Raw genomic sequence first — 17,695 nt, 5'->3', positions numbered from 1 at the left:
CAAGGCATAATATCTCAAAGTAAGGCTAAACATGAATCTAATGCGAAAAAATTGTCGGTTTGGAGGATTTTTTGGATTGATTTTTAAAAGATTATTTTCTAAAGGAATTGAGTTTTTAAGAATATATCGAATAAGGGAAAATTGAAGTTTATAACTCCAAAACACTCTCCTACAAGCAAAACTAAAACATGATCTGCAATCAAAATAAGCCCTTAAACACAATCATCGACACAATAGGCTTTTTGATAGATATGCTAGGCATGATTGTGATGCAGAAAACTTGTTAGGTTGAATTATTTTCTCGATTGATTTTTTAAAGATTATTTTATGAGGGGATTGAGTTTTTGAAGATGTATCGAATAATGGGAAATTGAAGTTTATAACTCCAAAACGCTCTCCTACAAGCAAAATCAAAACACGACGGAGAAATGAGACGTATTAAATAAAAACTATATGAAAAAAAAATAATAAAAATAAGAGTAACTAAAAGGAAATAAGTAGAAAATAAATTATGAAAATTTGATCAATATGACTAAAACAAGTAAAATAAAATAGCTTACGGAACTAAGAGCTAAAAACTAAAAGAAAAAAATAATTACTCTAATTAAGCTACAAAATAGTAAAAGAAGGATAACAAAGAATAAAAATATGAAAAATAAAATAAAACAACTATAATCACGCACAAGTTTTTACCCTATAAGTGACATAATTATCACTCATCAACAATTTTAGTGAGTTATGTTGGATACTCTCATATATGTGGATTTGTTTCTTAAAGTTGGATTAGCTGCTACTTTCGTGTCTTTGATGCAAACTCAGTCACCTCTTTTGTGATTATTTAGATATTATTGGTTTGGTTATCTAAGTCGAAGAACATGCGCAAATCATTGTGACATGTTATCTACACAATAAGGGCGTTTTAGAGCTAATGCAATCTATGTAGCTTATGTTCTTATTAACTACCAAGTTTAGATGCCTTTGTTTTTCTAAAATGATTATGCTAATGACGAACATCTAGTTGTCCGCAATTATTATTGCTATTTTGGGGGGCCGCGCGCGATAGCGCGCGGTCCAACAACTAGTTAAAAAAAATCCGACTTGCTTGGACCCGGTTCACACTAAAAATAGTGTGGGCCATGTCCAGACACGTGACCCGTTATATCACTTTAACATACACTATATCATTTTAACATACACTATATCATTATAACATACACTATATCACTTTAACACACCCTATATCACTTTAACATACACTATATTACTTTTAACATACACTATATTACTTTAACATACACTATATTAATTTAACATACACTATATCACTTTAACACACCCTATATCACTTTAACACACACTATATCACTTTAACACACACTATATCATTGTAACATAAACTATATCATTGTAACATACACTATATCACTTTAACATACAGTATATCATTTTAACATACACTATATCATTATAACATACACTATATTACTTTAACATACACTATATCATTTTAATATACACTATATCATTTTAACATACACTATATCACAGTAACATACACTATATCATTTTAATATACACTATATCATTTTAACATACACTATATCATTTTAACATACACTATATCATATCAATATACACTATCATAAACTCACGTGATATGGATCGGGTGCACACTAATTAGTGTGCACCAGGTTCATATTAGTTTTTTTATAAAAAAAATATGAGTGATTGAGCAACATTATTAAGTGGGCCATTTTGAAATTACTACCTACATATACATTTATAAAAGGTTGAGAAACAAATTTCACAAACATAGAACTTACCCAAATAAGGAAAACTGATTTTCCTTCTCAACACACACTCACGCACAAGGAAAAAAGCAGGGGATGAAAGACGTGGGTCTTTAAACCACGACGGAGGGCCTGCGGTGGGCGGAAGAGGGGCGGCGGCAGAGAGGGCGAGTGACGATGTGTGGTGGTGCGGTGGTGTCGCGCAGAGGAGAGAGAAAGATAGGCGTGCAGGCAGTGGCGGAGCCAGGATTTTCAATCAGGGGTAGCATAATATAACTAACCAAATAACAATTCATAATAGTAGAATATAATTCACGTTAACCTACAGCTCCACTTATAACCCTTTTGTACGACACTATATTATTATATGGTTCATAGCACTATATTCGTTAGACTTATATTATGAGAGAGTTCTTCCCGTAAAAACTCTACGTACCCTACTACTTTATCGTATCCAACCCTTTTAAAGCCGAAGAATTTTCTCTCCTGTATAATGTAAGTCTGAAGAACTAAAAATAAGAAACTAATGAAAAACTTACCGTTAATTTAACAAAGGGGTATAATATAGAATAATAAAACTCAAAGCTACAATTTGAAATGAAAATATATTCAGAACATAATGTAGAAAATGGAAAAATACATAGATACTTTATCAAAAAAGATTCCCTTTATAATATGTGATTTATAAAAGGTTGAACCTTTTTATTCGAAATTAGGGGAGTGTAATGTATTTATAATATAATGAAAGACAACTATAATTAAAATAAAGTTTGTTATTATATGAAGTATTATATTATTTAAATTTACAAGTATAATTGTAGAAGATGGAAAGATTTAGGACATAGGAGAAATTAAAGAAAAGGAAAAAAGAAAAAGGGAAAAAGAAAGAGGAAGAAAGAAAGAAAATAAACAAAAGAGAAAACTAAAAGTAACAAAATATTATACCTGTACTCGAACATGAGACCTCCTTGTCTTCAAGATAATGCACTTACCACCGCGCCAAGCACAATACATCAGTAAAACCTTACTAGATCTTGTATATATTCTGTTTATAATTTTTTTTTCTCCCAGCCTATTTTTTTCTTTAATTTTTTTTAGGGGTAGCATATGCTACCCCTTGTTACTTAGTAGATCCGCCCCTGCGTGCAGGGGGTTCGAGGAAGATGCGAGTAGGGAGGGGAGATGGTGCTGGTGGCACGGCTGGGCGATGGCGTTCCGCGGCGGAGGAAAGGTCGACAGGTGGGTGGGGCAGTGCGTGGTAGCAGGCGGAACAGGGGTGATGGGTCTGGCAGTGGTGTGCAGGGGAGGAGAGAGAGAGAGACGAGTGTGGGAGAACGACGAGGAAGAGGTGCGGCGTGGGGGTGGTGCCGCTGCCACTGGGCGGCAGCCTTGGCGGTGCTACAGGCTCGCCGATGGTGGTAGAAAGGTGGGGCTATGGTTGTTGTATGGTGGTTGTAATGGTGGCCGAAAACAGAGGAAGGAAAAGATTGAATTTTTGGTTAATTTTGATTACTTGTTTGCTGATTTTGTGATGTAAAAACACAATTCATTCTTCCCTATTTATAGAGAAATATCCATCTCAGTAAATGATTTTCAGAATTTTAAAATCCTCAAACTATTTGAGTCCATAGAATTCAAGAAAACAAGTGGCTAAATTCAGGGGTTTTGAGAAAAAATCCGGTGGATTAAGGGTGGTTGAGAGAGTGAAATCTCAATTAAGTATACTGAGGTGGTTTTTGACTTTGTTGATCAATCTCCATTCTTGTCCTTCCAGGTATGGAGGAGGAAGAAGATGGAGTTATTTCTTTTCTTTTAATTTTTGTTTTATTTTCTGATTTTGGGGGAGAATCGTGCTAGGCTATTTTGGTTTGTTTGGGCTTCAAAGAATTTGGGCATTGGGTCCAACAACATTTGTTACTAACCTTAAGTCTTACATCATTTACAAGATTGGTGCTATGGTTTAGTAATTTCATTTATGAACTTCATTATCCCAAAATTACTAAACAAAATAACTTAGAAATTATCTTAGAAATTTTTATTTACTAAAATTGATTCACTTTTAGCTTAATAATTAAGATTAGTTATTAATTAAATAAAAGTAAAACTTAGGATATTACATTAGGGCACCTATTTATACCCCCCTTGGGAAAAACGTGCTCGGATTGAAAACCGTAAAAATTACACCTCGCCCGATCGGGCACTTAAAGCCAAAAGGAAATCTGTCTCCGGCCCGACCGAGCGATTATTTCCCCCGTCGTAATTCGCTAACATGGCCCGATGCCATCTGGCGATGCTTAAACTGTCCAGATTTGTAATTCGTTGCGGGCCCAATCGGCTGGTCTTGCCCGATCCGATCGGGAAAACTCCCATTCAGCTCGATTTCGACGTTTTCCTTCTACGCAACCTCATCTCCACATCCATACACCTCCATGAGCTCCATATGAACCATATACCCAACAATCTTCCACTTGGAGATAGGTGTAAGTGAAGAAAACTTCATACTTTCATCATCCTCTCATTCATCTCAACTACTAATGTAACCGCCCGAAAATTCATAACCTTAATTAAACACAATCGCTCATACTTAGCAGCAAAAATGGAACTTAAGCCTGTGAGATATGGCCCACTAATACAAGGCAACCTTAAATAGTCCTTGATAATTATACATAAATACTCAACTCAAATAATAATAATAATTTCTCTAACACGAGATATTGCACAATTTCCCTTGAACACGTTCCTTATTAACAGCGCTCTAGCAATGGCTATGATCATACCTAAAAAAAGAAACAAAAGATCATGAGCCGAAGCTCAGTAACATACTTTCCTAACAACGTAAATGCATTTCAATTCATTTTATATGGAAACAGGGAGAAGAGAATATAGTAAAACATATTTCAAAATCGTAATGAAATAATAGCAAAGTAAACAATTATAAATAGCATCTTGATACTTCATAAGTTCCCCTTATCTATTCATCTTTTAACATGGTAACTGGCGAGTATAGACATGCGGGACGTCTCCCACCATGTGATGATCCTCAAGGAGCCCAACTTCCTTGTCGGATACACCACCATGCGATGATCCTCAAGGAGCCCAGCTCCCTTGTTGGATACACCGCTCGCACCATAATAGAGTAGTAGCGTAACATGCGGTACCCCTCAAGGAGCCCGACTCCCTTTTCGGGTGTACGGCGGGTGCGAAGATACGTGCACGACGAAAAAGTAAATAAGCGTAACATTATACTGCCAGAACCACTTTAACTTTTATTTATCATGTTTTGTTTGTTTAGCATTCATCGTCATCCGCCATAGTCTCTCATGAATCATACTTGAGCATCAATAACTCATAAGATTATCATTTAGGAAAATCATTCGAAAATAATTTAATCCCACAATCCATATAAGAATCACATCGCAAAATCCTCAACATAATTATAAACGTCATTTCACAAAAACATTTCGAAGGGGATCGTGGGTGTCAGCAATAGATGTTACCTTGAATTCTGCTTAACAATCTTGATAGCCGGGGGAGGCTTGTAATATCTCTTCCTTTTTAATCTAATCAATTCAGGGATTAATAAAAAGACTTGTTAATATTTTATTCTAAATTTTGAGTTTCTTGATCCGTTTCCATCATGTGCCCATTGTAGGAGGTACTTAGGAGTTCAATATATTGATATCTTTGGTGGTTGATAAAAGTCAAAGACATTCTTTCTACTTAACAACTTAGCGGTTAAGCCGTAGTTCATGATTTGTGAGTATGAACGTCTTGTTATAACCATTTCGTATTTTATAAATTGAACATTAATATCATGTTATACTTTTGTTAACCTTTAGTTCGAAACTTTGTTCCACTAGTCACATGATCCTTTTAAACATATTCGCCATTTTATAATTTAAAAGCAGTGACCATTAGTCTTGTGGTTCATGATTTATACTAATTTCGTAATCAAGGGCTCCATATTATAACTAATTCATTCTTGTAATCTAAACTATATAAGTACTTGCTACTGTGTGATTATACTTTAATTGTTATTCTTGCTAATAATTCATTCACTAGAAACTTGAGTGGAACTATAAGTTTAGTTTAGTTTCGTTTTTATTACAATATTAGTCCAACCATCTTTCTTAATATAAGTTTAGTTTAATTGAAATTAAAAATCAGCTTGTTGGCCTAATAAGTAGAGTGAGTAAGATGGCCTAATCTATTTGGGCTTAGGTCATTTAAACAATAGAATAAAATGAAAACAAAGTTAGCATGTGGCGGGGCTCCGAAAATAAGGGAGCTAAGGAGGGAGATCGGTTGGCATGTGGTGGGGCTCCGACAGTAGCGGCACGGTGGTGGTTCGTCGGCTTCAGTCGAGTAGTGGCGTCTGGTGCAACAGTGGTTGCAGTGTGAAGAAGACGAAGGTGGGGCGAGATAGAGAGAGAGAAGGAAGGAGAAGGCGGCGATGTGGTGGCGCACAGGAGGCGCGGCAGTGCAGCGGCGATGCGAGGGTGGTGCGTGATAATGCTCTATTTTATAGATGATTTCTGCCTAATATATTACTTTTTAGTATAAGTTTAGAGACTTATAATATGTTTTCTTATTAGATTTTAATGTTATAACAGTTGAGTTGCTTGAGTTGTGAAATTGATTTAAAATATAAAAAATGCGTTAATTATACTACTCATACATGCTAATTTATTATATCTAATTTATAATAGTAGTATATGTTTGTTACGTAAATATTTCATTTTAAAGCTCATTACTCTATTGAATTGTTTGTAGGTCAAATTTGCAAAAAGAAAAATAAAGTGGAAGTATGACTGCACTACCACCAACAACAATCATGGGCCAAAACTAAAAAAAAACCACGCAGCAACAACAATTGAAAAAAAAAAAGAAAAAAAAAACCTAAGACTAAAAAGAAGAATGAGGCAGCATTGAGGACGTGAACCAAAGGAAACACACAGCATTGAACGAGAGTAGAACAGTAGCGGCAAGAGGACGGAGCATAAGGCGGAAGAGCAGCAACATAATTGGAGGCGACGATAACCTAACGCAGTATTAGAGGATACGCGGACCAAGAAGGACGAAGAACAGAGCCATATTAGGCGAAATTCATCCATCTTGAGTTTCTCTGTTTCCCTGATTTATTTCAATCACTATGTTTAATTTCAGATTTTTATTATACAATTGGGTTAATTTATTAGTTTATATGTCTTGCTATATTTGATGTTTCTATGTTCTAGGACTAGATGTAGTATTTTATTTTTCTATCAATGAGTTGAACTAAGTTGTTTGGATTGATTTATTTTTATTGCAATTTGATAATCTTGGTTTGTTTTCATATAATTGATTTGGCCAGTTGATTATATGTTTAAGGTATTGGATTATTAGCGGAAGTGAAATTTCAATATTAGTTCGTAGGATTATTAAACTTCAAGTAGTATAATTTTAGGAATAGTTATGCACTTGGGGTGGTCGTTTACATGAATTTCTTGTTTATAATGGGTTTATATTAATTGTTATGACCAAGGAAGTAGGCGTAAGATTAGTATAAATACACATTTTCTACCTTGGAAGAGGAGATAATATATCAAAGGAAGTTCGATCACTGCAATACAATAGCTTTTAATTCGACAACTAGTTTAATTTCATTGTAGAAGGTAATTGACGAAATCTAAGTGCTATAACCATTTCTTATACTTGATTTACACCTATTGTCTAACGTCGTTAGAGTTAGAATTAGTATAGTTGTTATTTTATTAGTCTAGTTTATCACCACCAATCACTATTTCCGGATCATCTAGATAATATTAGTGTCTCTTAATTTGGTAGTTGATTATACCTTCTTGTGGGAAACGATATCTTGCTTACCCTATATTTACTTTAGTTGACCCGTGCACTTGCTGTATTTTAGGTATATTTAGGACCGACCAGTGCGTGGTCGCTGACCCGAAACAGAGGAGGGAGAGTGTGGTGGGTTGCGAAAAACAGAGGTTTTGGGGGGTGTTTTTGGTAGCGTTTCTCCGGCAAGGATGGTTGGATTCCGACGAAGATAGGGTGATGGTGCTGAATTGAGGAAGGCAATAATAGATATTTATAAGCATAGTTGGGGGGTTAAATTTTATGAATTGGGTGGGTTTGATTTGATGAAGAAAACTGAAATTTGGGTGGGTTTGATTTGGATTGAGATTTTTAATTGAAGAATAGATTGTTTGTGTATAAAAATTCATGAGTTGAATTAAAACTCCATTGTTGGGTTGTTTGTGAAGAGAAAATGGAGATGGGTTGAAACATAAATCTAATTTTGAGTTTTCCTTTTTCTTTTATTTTCTTTTATTTTCTCTTTTTCTTTTTTTTTTTATTCTTAATACTAACAAATTTGTTCCACATTGAATTAGGAGTACTTGTAAAGTTTTACTAGTTAATTTGTTTATTATTATTTTAACTAATGTAATTATCTAATCTAACATACCTTGTTATTATTTACCAACATATATTTATTTAACGAATTAATTATTACTTTACTTGGATATAGAGTAACAAAATTTAGTCATACCTTATAATTAAAGGAAAATTTTAATCACTAATTATTATTGATTAATTTAGGCAAGTTTACATTTTCGGGATATTACACCTAATCTACCATCTTCGCTAACAATCAACGAAGACCAACTAAGGTCCTGCACAACCTTAGTTTATCACAACTCACACTCTTAGTGAGCATATCTGCTGGATTCTTAGCACCCAACACTTTCTCCAGACTCAACTCATTCTCCTCCACTAAACTCCTGATGTAGTGAAAGCACATACGAATGTGCTTAGTCCTACATACATGAGATTCTTAGCCAAATGCAATACACTTTGACTATCACTATAAAGTATCACCTTTTCCTGTTCAATACCCATCTCCTCAAGAAAACCGATAAGCCATACCATCTCCTTACTGCCTTAGACATAGCCACATACTCAGACTTTGTAGAAGACAAAGAGATACACTTCTGTAACTTCGACATCCAACTCACTGTAGTACCTCCTACAGTAGAGACATATCCTAACTTGATTTTGCTTGTATCGATATCTCCACTGAGATCAGCATCAACATAACCCTCAAGCTTTACTCCCTTCTGCCAGAAACAAAGCCCCATTCTTGAAATGCCCTTCAAATACCTTAGTAACCACTTTATAGTATCCCAATGTTTCTCACCTAGATTAGAAACAAACCTACAAACAACTCCCACTGCAAAAATAATGTCTAGACGTGTGCACACCTTGGCATACATCAAGCTCCCAATAGCTGAAGCATAGGGAACAGTGGCCATCCGCTCCTTTTCTGCTTATGTAGTTGATGAATGCTCCCTTGTCAATTTGAGATCACTAGGAAGCGGTGAATTTCTAGGTTTAACATCTCCTACATTAAACCTCTTCAGCACCTTAAGAATATAATTCTCCCGAGACAACTTCATCATACCAGTAGACTTGTCCCTGAAAATCTTCATGCCCAAGATTTGTGTAGATTCACCCAAATCCTTCATCTCAAATACTAGTGACAGCTTTCCCTTCACACCATTTATCACCTCCATACTTGTACCAGCAATCAACATATCATCAACATACAGATGTAAGTAAACATAATCATTTACATACCTCTGAAAAATAACAACAATGATCTCTATCAGCTCTCTTGAACCCACTGCTACACATGAAAGTGTCAAACTTTATGTACCACTGTCTAGGAGCCTGCTTCAATCTGTATAAGCTCCTCTTGAGCTTGCACACCAAGTTCTCCTTTCCTTGAACTTTAAAGCCATCTGGTTGCTTCATGCAGATCTCCTCATCCAAATCACCATGTAGGAACGCAGTCTTAACATCCATCTGTTCTAAGAACAGACTTTCAGCAGGAACAATAGCTACCAAAATACGAATAGTAGTTAACTTCACAACAGGAGCAAATATTTCATTATAATCTATACCCTCTTTTTGTAGGAACCCCTTTACTACCAATCTCTCCTTATACCTGACACTTCCATCATGCTCTTTCTTCAATATGAAGATCCACTTGTTGCTAAGTGCTCTCATACTTGCAGGCAATGCAGACAACTCCCATGTCTAATTCTTTTCCAGGGAGTGCATCTCATCTTTCATGGCTAGTTCCCACTTACATGAATCAGTCGAATTTATTGCTTCCCTGTATGATTCTAGTTCACCTGCATCACTCACTAGCAAATAATAAATAGAAGGTGAATATCGAACAGGTGTTTTGGACACCCTTGTGGATTTTCTCAAGTTAACTTCAGAGACTATTCTCCCTGTACTAGAACTGGAGCTTCTTGGTTGTATGACAATAGCACCCTCTGAATTACCAGGTTGTGAGATATCTGACTCATCAGAATCAGACACTGTAGGAGTGTGAACCTCATTTCTATGTCGTTCAACCCATTCTGGAACAATGACATTCCTTCCATCAATGCCTCGTATCTCCACAAACTCCTTCTCCTGAACTCCCACTATCTCAGTATTCTCAGATTTATCACCATACATCCTTATACAACTTAGTCTCATCAAATGTGACATCACAGTGTCTCAAAATCTTCCTACCTTTAGGTTCCCAACATCGATATCCATACTTCTTATAACCATACCCCCATAAAATAACATTTAACGGCTTTTGGGTCTAATTGTCACATTTCTCAGACTGAACAAATGCAACACAACCAAATAGTTTTAGAAAAGAAAGATTTACCTCCTTTCCACTCCAAACCTCCTATGGCAACTTGAACTCCAATAGAACTGATGGTCCTCTGTTGATCAAATAAGATGTTGTACTAACTAAATCTCCCCAGAACGTCTTAGGTAGCCCTGGATGCAACCTCATACTTATAGCCTTCTTAGTCAATGTCATGTTCATTCTCTCTGCAACACCATTCTGTCGAGGTTTCCCTGGAACTGTCCTCTTCAGAATTATGCCGTTCTGCTCACAAAATTTTGTATACTCTGCCAACTCATACTCACCTCCATTATCAGACTTAATGCACTTAATCTTCTTTCCAGTCTGATTCTCGACCTCATCTTTCCACTTCTTGAAGGTTTCATAAAGCTCATATTTCTTCTTCATGAAATAGACCCATACCTTCCTGCTGTAGTCATCAATGAAAGTAACAAAATACCGTGAGCCTCCAAGGGATCTGACTGGGGAAGGACCCCATAAATCAGTGTGCACTAATGCTGGCTTCTCAGATATAAACTCTTTCTTGGCTTTTGTGAAACTCACCTTTTTCTGCTTGCCATAAACACAACACTCACAAAATTTCATGTCAACTAATTTCAACTCTGTCAACTTACCACTCGAAACTAAAATTTTCATACTCTTCTCACTCATGTGACCAAGTCTAGTATGCCATAACTTGGTCTCATCCACTTTAGCTGCAGCAATCATGTCTGTACACCCTGCAATAGTGTATTAAGTTTTGCATCTTAGTGCCTCTAGCCAAAATCATAGAACGTTTGGAAATCTTCTATTTTCCCTCATAGAACACAGTTTCGTAGCCACATGAGTCCAATTGACTCACAAAAATCAGATTCTTTGCTAGGCCTAGAATGTACCCAACATCATGTAGTTTTAATATTCCTCCGTTCGTAGTCCTGACAACCACATCTCCCTTCCCTATAATATCCAAGGTCTTATCATCAGCCAGATGAACCTTTCCTAACTTCTTAGCCTTGAAGTCATGAAACCGCTCCCTCATGGGTGAAGAGTGAAACGATGTCCCCGACTCTAGGATCCACGACTCTATAGAACTATCAACGCTCAAAATCAGAGCATCCTCAACCTCATTCGATTCAGAAAATATCGATGAGTTGTCATTATCCTCCTATTTCTCACTATGGTCAGATTTTCACCCTTCTTCTTAGGATGTGGACAATCCTCTTTGGATGACCCTTCTCACCACAATTCCAACAGGTAAAACCAATCCTACCCTTTGACCACTAGTGGAAAAATTTGCTTTTGCTACTTATCAAATGCTCCGGTTGACTAATCAACCCGAGCATTTGCGAAAAATTTTAATAAAAAAATTCACAAATGCTCGGGTTGATTAGTTAACCGTAGCATTTGACATCAAATGCTCCAGTTGATTTATCAACCCGAGCATTTGTGAAAAACTAAAAGTAGCAGTGTTTATTTTCACTCTCCTCATCAGTCCTCCTTCCCTCTCTAGTGTTTTTACTTTTCCCTCATTCTGCGTTCTCTCTCCTTCACTCTCCTTCAAACTGCTTCTCTGCCTCTCTCTTCCTTCTTCACTCTCAAATCCGCTCCTTCGAACGCATGTCAAGGTAGGTTTTTTTTTGGTTTTTTAAGGATTTTCTCTTATTCAAAACTTTATTTCTCACCTCGATTCGCCATTCTAGTATTAGATTCCCTCATGATATTTGTGATTAGGGTTTCAGAAACTTTCTCTTTTATCTCATGTTTCTCAAATTCATCGCTGATTGTGACTCGCAGTCGAATTTTACAAGGAAAATTGTTGTGGTTTGTGCGTTTTTTCACTAGTAGAAAAAGGACGATTTGCGTCCCTTCATTTGCGTCGCACAGAAACGGAAACGACGCACAGTTGGGATTTGCGTCGCATGTGTGAAGATGTGCGACGCAAATCACAAAAATATGCGTCGCACCCTCCTCACATGCGACGCAAATTAACAATGTGCGTCGCACGTGAGGAGAGTGCGACGCATATACCGCGCTCGTGTTGAGAAATATTTAGACCAATGTGCGTCGCACCTACGGAGGATAGGACGCACATTACTAATGTGCGTCGCACCTGTAGAGCATGCGACGCACATTGGTCTCAAATACTTAATGTCTTTTAAAAGGTCTCAAACAGCAGAACCCTAAATTTCTCTCACCTTCTCTCTCTTCAGCGCCTCTTTCTCTCACACTTTTGTCTCCCTCAAACCCTAAATTTCTCTCTCACCCTCTCTCTCACCTTCTCTCTTCAGCGCCTCTCTTCAGCGCCTCTTTCTCTCTCAAATCCGTTCGCCTTCAAGTCTCTCTCAACTCTCTGAATTCTCTCTCAACTCTCATATCAACCGTTCGCCTTCAACGTTCGCCTCACACCGCCTTCGATTTGAATCTTCGTAGTAGCAGTAGCCTCACACCGCCGCTTCAAACACCAACGACATCAGATTTTTTTAAACTCCTCCGCTTCAAACACCAACAACGAAGAACGAGCACCGATGAAAATTGAAAAAACACCTTTCGTTCGTTCGAAGAGCAGCGAATTTCTCAGGTATTTTTTAGTTCAAATTTTATTCTGAATTTCTTTGTTTTGTCATATTTATGTTTATTTTTTAAAATCTAAGAACGAGATTTCTTTATTTTAGATCTGGTTTTTGGCGATTTGAAGAAAGAGATTGAAGAACGAGATTGAAGAACGAGATCTGGTTTTTGGCGAATTTCGTTCGTTCCATTCGCGTTTTTTTTGTTTTTTTAGATCTGTCTGTTAGATTGGTTTTTGGCGAATTTAGATCTGTTTTTTTTTAGGTTTAGTTTTTTAATTTCGTTTTTTTTCTTGTATGTTAGATCTGGATTTTTTTATTTTTGATATTTGTTAGATTTTTTTCGTTTCTTAATCGATGCAAGACAATTTGTATGTTATATCGTTTAATTTCGTTTCTGTTACTGCATTTAATTTCGTTTATGTTATCTCGTTTAATCGATGCAAGACAATTCGTTTCTTCAATTGCGTTTTCGTTTCTGTTATTTCTTTACAATTTGTATGTCTTGTTTTTTGTCCTCAAATGCAGTACTAAAGCATTCATGCTTTGGTACTGCATTTTTTTTATTTTTTACATGGGTCATTTGCGTCGCACCGTATATACGGTGCGACGCAAATTGCTAATATATCTGCGTCGTATGCTGAACGACGCAGATCATGTTTGGGCTATTTGCGTCGAGGCCTTTGGCGTCGCACCCATGTCCGACGCAAATGGGCGCCTCAGATCCGACGCAAATCGTCGTTTCTGTACTAGTGTTTGTTTTGTCTATGGTTTGACAATTTCATCGGTTTTTTATTGCGAGATTTCATTCGGCTTTGTTCGTAGTTCTATGAATAATCAAGATGGATTTTAATGGAGATTTGACATCTCTTGATGCTGATCTCTTGAAATTGCACGAGGTTTCACCTTTGGCTCTCAAACCTAATCCTTACCTGGCGCAAGAGTGATTTGAACAGTGGCTTTCGCTTCCTGAAACCAATTGCCTCGTAAGTCCTTTCATTTTGTTTATGGAAGTTTTTTCTTATATGTTATCTTTGTTGTGTGAGATTATGATGTGTTGATAGTCAATCTGAAAATCCGATTGGTACTTAGATCTTTCTCTCTTTTTCTTTTGCTTTTCTTTTTTGATCTGGGGCTCTGCTTTATTGTTCAATTATTTGACTGTATAATTTCTTGAATTTGGGAATGATTCTGGTTATGAATATGGGCAAATTAGTAGTCAATATCTTTTTTCTAATCAAAATAAAGAAAGAAAGAATAATCTAGTAGCTTACAACCTTGAAATGATTTTTTTTAGTAATAACAAGATTGGATTGGCACGAGAAAGAGCTTCAATGATGGTTTGAACTTGGTCTTCTTATATGGAAATTTTACTCCATTTTAGGTTGGCACTCCAAGTTTTAATTTCTGTTTTTAATTATTGGAACCTCACATTGTATAGCATATTTTAAATAAATGAGATGGCAGACTTCATTGTTAAACAATGAACAAGAATTCTTATTATTTAGAAGTATCTAAATCGCATTAGACATTTATACGCCTAGTGATAAAATTAATGTGTAGCTTATAAGCTTCTAAATGCATTTTAGGGAAATAGTTTTGTCTTGGATATGGTAAAAGTTGTGTTCAATACTATAATTTTCTTTTCATATATGTCCTCTTGTGCATCAAGTGGATATATGTGTAGAAGAGTGATAGAAAATCAGTTATTATGCTTTTTGAGGTGCTTTTGTTTTCATTCTTGATGCACATAGATGAGCTAATTTGTGGGCCTTACATATGAAGCTTATATATGTACAGGCAGTGGCGGTAAATTAGAAAAGTTGTGAAGAAATGTATCAAAGACATAGTGCCCTATAAATAAGCAGTAGCGGTAAATTTGTAATAGTGAGGGAATTATGAATTCACAAGTAAACTCTCCCTTTGTATCTCCATATTATTACTTTCAATCAACAACTACAACAATCATCAACTTCATTTTGATAAAATTATAAAGCCCACTACATTCCTATCACATAATTTCGATCAATGACTAGTGTTACATAGCTATAATTAACATGCTAATTTTGTGAAATATATATTACAGATAGAATTAGGCAGCCATCACTAGGTGGGAGACTCGGTATAATATCTTATTAGGTACAATATCTTATTAGGAACTGCAAGAGGACTTTTATACCTTCACGAAGATTCAAGATTGAAGATTATCCACCGAGATCTTAAAATGAGTAACATTCTATTGGACGAAAATATGAATGCAAAAATAGCAGATTTTGGATTGGCCAGACTTGTTGGACGAGATCAAATTGAGGCTGATACTAATAAGATTGCATGAACATAGTAAGTAAATTCCTTTTATGTTATGAAACTGAAAATTATTTTGATTATTATGTTTAAGCACTCAGCTTAGCATTTTATTTAGGTTTACAGAAATTTAGTTATCTCATAATGTATCTAAAGCTTCTAGTTCTACCTGTGAACATTTATAAAGTTGGCAGCTGTCATTCGTGGTGGTGTTGACCAAAGTTGTTAGCCTGCCAGAAGAACTTTGGCTTAGCTAGCTAGTTGGTGTATTTACTTGGTCAAACTTGTTTTTAGAGAAATGAAATGTGATGGGTGTATGTGGCAATAAGGATTGCGCTGGAGGGAAACTTGTTTTATAGTGTATGCTCTTCTTACTTACTACTGTGAACTAGCTTATAGTTGAATAACTTTTTCTTTTGTTTAGGCGCTTGCTGGTCGTTCTCAGCAACAGGGGCGATTGAAGGTATAAACAAGATTGTTACAGGCTCTCTTGTCAGCCTTCTGAGCAGGAGTTGATCGATTGCGATAGAGGCTACGATGAAGGCTGTGAGGGAGGGCTCATGGACTATGCTTATCAGTTTGTTATATCTAACCATGGGATTGATACCGAGAACGATTACCCATATGAGGCTAGGCAGAAATCCTGCAATAGGAACAAGGTAAGATATTCCCTTAGGTATGTAGCATCTAGCACTATCGACTTAGCAGTATGTTAAGCTATCAATTCATGGCTTCTACTTGCTATAGTTACCACACCTCAAAGCATGGGCCAAAAGAGTCCGCTAATGTTAATCTAGGAGATTTTGTTGTTTCCTTGGATCATTTGGAAGACCTTAAACTTCTTAAATGTTGTCAAGTCTCATTTTCTTATAAACATCATGTGAATGGTTGGTTTTGGTTAGCTAGTATGAAGAACAAAATGGAAAATTGTTGTTTGCGTTGATAGTGACACGTGATTTGATCAGTTAAGCACTTGATGCAAAATCTCAGGTCCACCACAATAGTTGATGAAACTTCAGAAAATGCAAGTCCTAACCAATATAGGATTGTGGTTTTTTTTTTTTGACTAGTAGGATTGTGGTTGTCTCTTGAATAAAGATAGTGAAACAAAGAGAGTAAACTGCTTTGTCATCCTCCTTCATAACTGGTGCAATGATAACAATAATGAAGCATGCATCATACTCTTTTCAGCAATGAAACAAAGAGAGTAAACACGTGTTTGGTTTATCCTCTTGATTTATTGTTTCCTGCATGATCAATTGAACATTTGAGCTTGTGTGTGTATCTATGACTGAAAGTTGAATCTACCCCAACTTATGTGAAGTTTACTTTTAGTTTTTTATATATATTTTGAACACCTCTAGGACAATGAATCTTGATGCAGGTTGTTGCAATCAAACGACTTGATCATAATGGGCTGCAAGGCAATAGGGAATTCCCCGTTGAAGTATTAATGCTCAGCCTACTTCACCATCCAAACCTTGTTAACTTAATTAGATACTGTGCTGATGGAGATCAAAGGCTTCTTGTGTACGAGTATATGCCACTGGGATCATTGGAAGACCATCTATATGGTATGATTTTAGCTCGTCACTCTTTATTGGTTTTGCTCAACAAATTCATCATCCTTCTTATTTTGGTAGAGCCTTCTAGCACAAGTGCTTATAAAGGTCTGGAATGCATAAGGATTCATGCTTATTTTTTCCTCCATTATTTGATATTCCAATTTGGAATTTCTCAGTCATAGAGTCATACAGCTAGTTCACCTAAGTTCTCTGTACACATCTGTAGACTACGAGTCTAACATGCTAGTGCATTTCGCTAAATGCTAATTATCAACTGCTAGTTACTACTTTATTTCTTCTTACATGTTCTTTGCTCCTGTTTTTCTCTTAACAAATTATTTGTCACTTACAGTATTGGTAAAGGACATCCGATGGTGGACAAGGGTGGGAAGAAAGGCAAAAATATGAAGACATCTATAGACAATCCACACTCCAAAAATTTTTAGTGTTTGTGTTTCTTTGAACCCATAATTGTATTTCTTATAATTTGCAATTGTTGTTTATTTGTAGTATTTCTTGTATTCAGGAACAAAAATATTAGAATTATAACTTTTTACCTATATATAATAGATTATGTATTAATTTAGCGTAAAAAAAGCAAAATTTTTTTTTGTTTTTGAAAATCGGAGCATTTGGTAGCACAAATGCTCCGGTTTTTAAGGAGAACCGGAGCATTTGTGTTGCCAAATGCTTCGGTTGCAACCGGAGCATTTGCAAAAGTCTCAAATGCTCGTATGGCGTCTGCTACGCGTGCAATACGGAGCATTTGCG

At 36.1% G+C, this 17,695-nt stretch overlaps 1 non-coding gene across 5 annotated transcripts; it reads left to right on the top strand.

Moving 5' to 3' along the window:
* The first annotated feature begins 6,549 nt into the window (after positions 1-6,549).
* On the top strand, positions 6,550-17,506 carry LOC104900887 (uncharacterized). Of its 5 annotated transcripts, none has more exons than XR_007274726.2 (6): positions 6,550-13,066; positions 13,161-14,041; positions 15,212-15,395; positions 15,784-16,018; positions 16,744-16,933; positions 17,277-17,506. It is a non-coding gene; the product is annotated as an uncharacterized LOC104900887 (transcript). The 5 variants fall into 5 exon arrangements; XR_008968192.1 differs by adding an exon at positions 14,353-14,439 and having other exon boundaries at positions 12,509-14,041; XR_008968189.1 differs by having other exon boundaries at positions 12,510-14,041; positions 15,142-15,395.
* The last annotated feature ends 189 nt before the right edge of the window (positions 17,507-17,695 follow it).

Source organism: Beta vulgaris, chromosome 1 (assembly GCF_026745355.1).
Source record: "Beta vulgaris subsp. vulgaris cultivar EL10 chromosome 1, EL10.2, whole genome shotgun sequence".
In the NCBI taxonomy this organism is placed as follows: Eukaryota; Viridiplantae; Streptophyta; class Magnoliopsida; order Caryophyllales; family Amaranthaceae; genus Beta; species Beta vulgaris.
The sequence above is the reverse complement of the archived record's forward strand: the minus strand, read 5'-3'. Positions and strand labels throughout refer to the sequence as shown.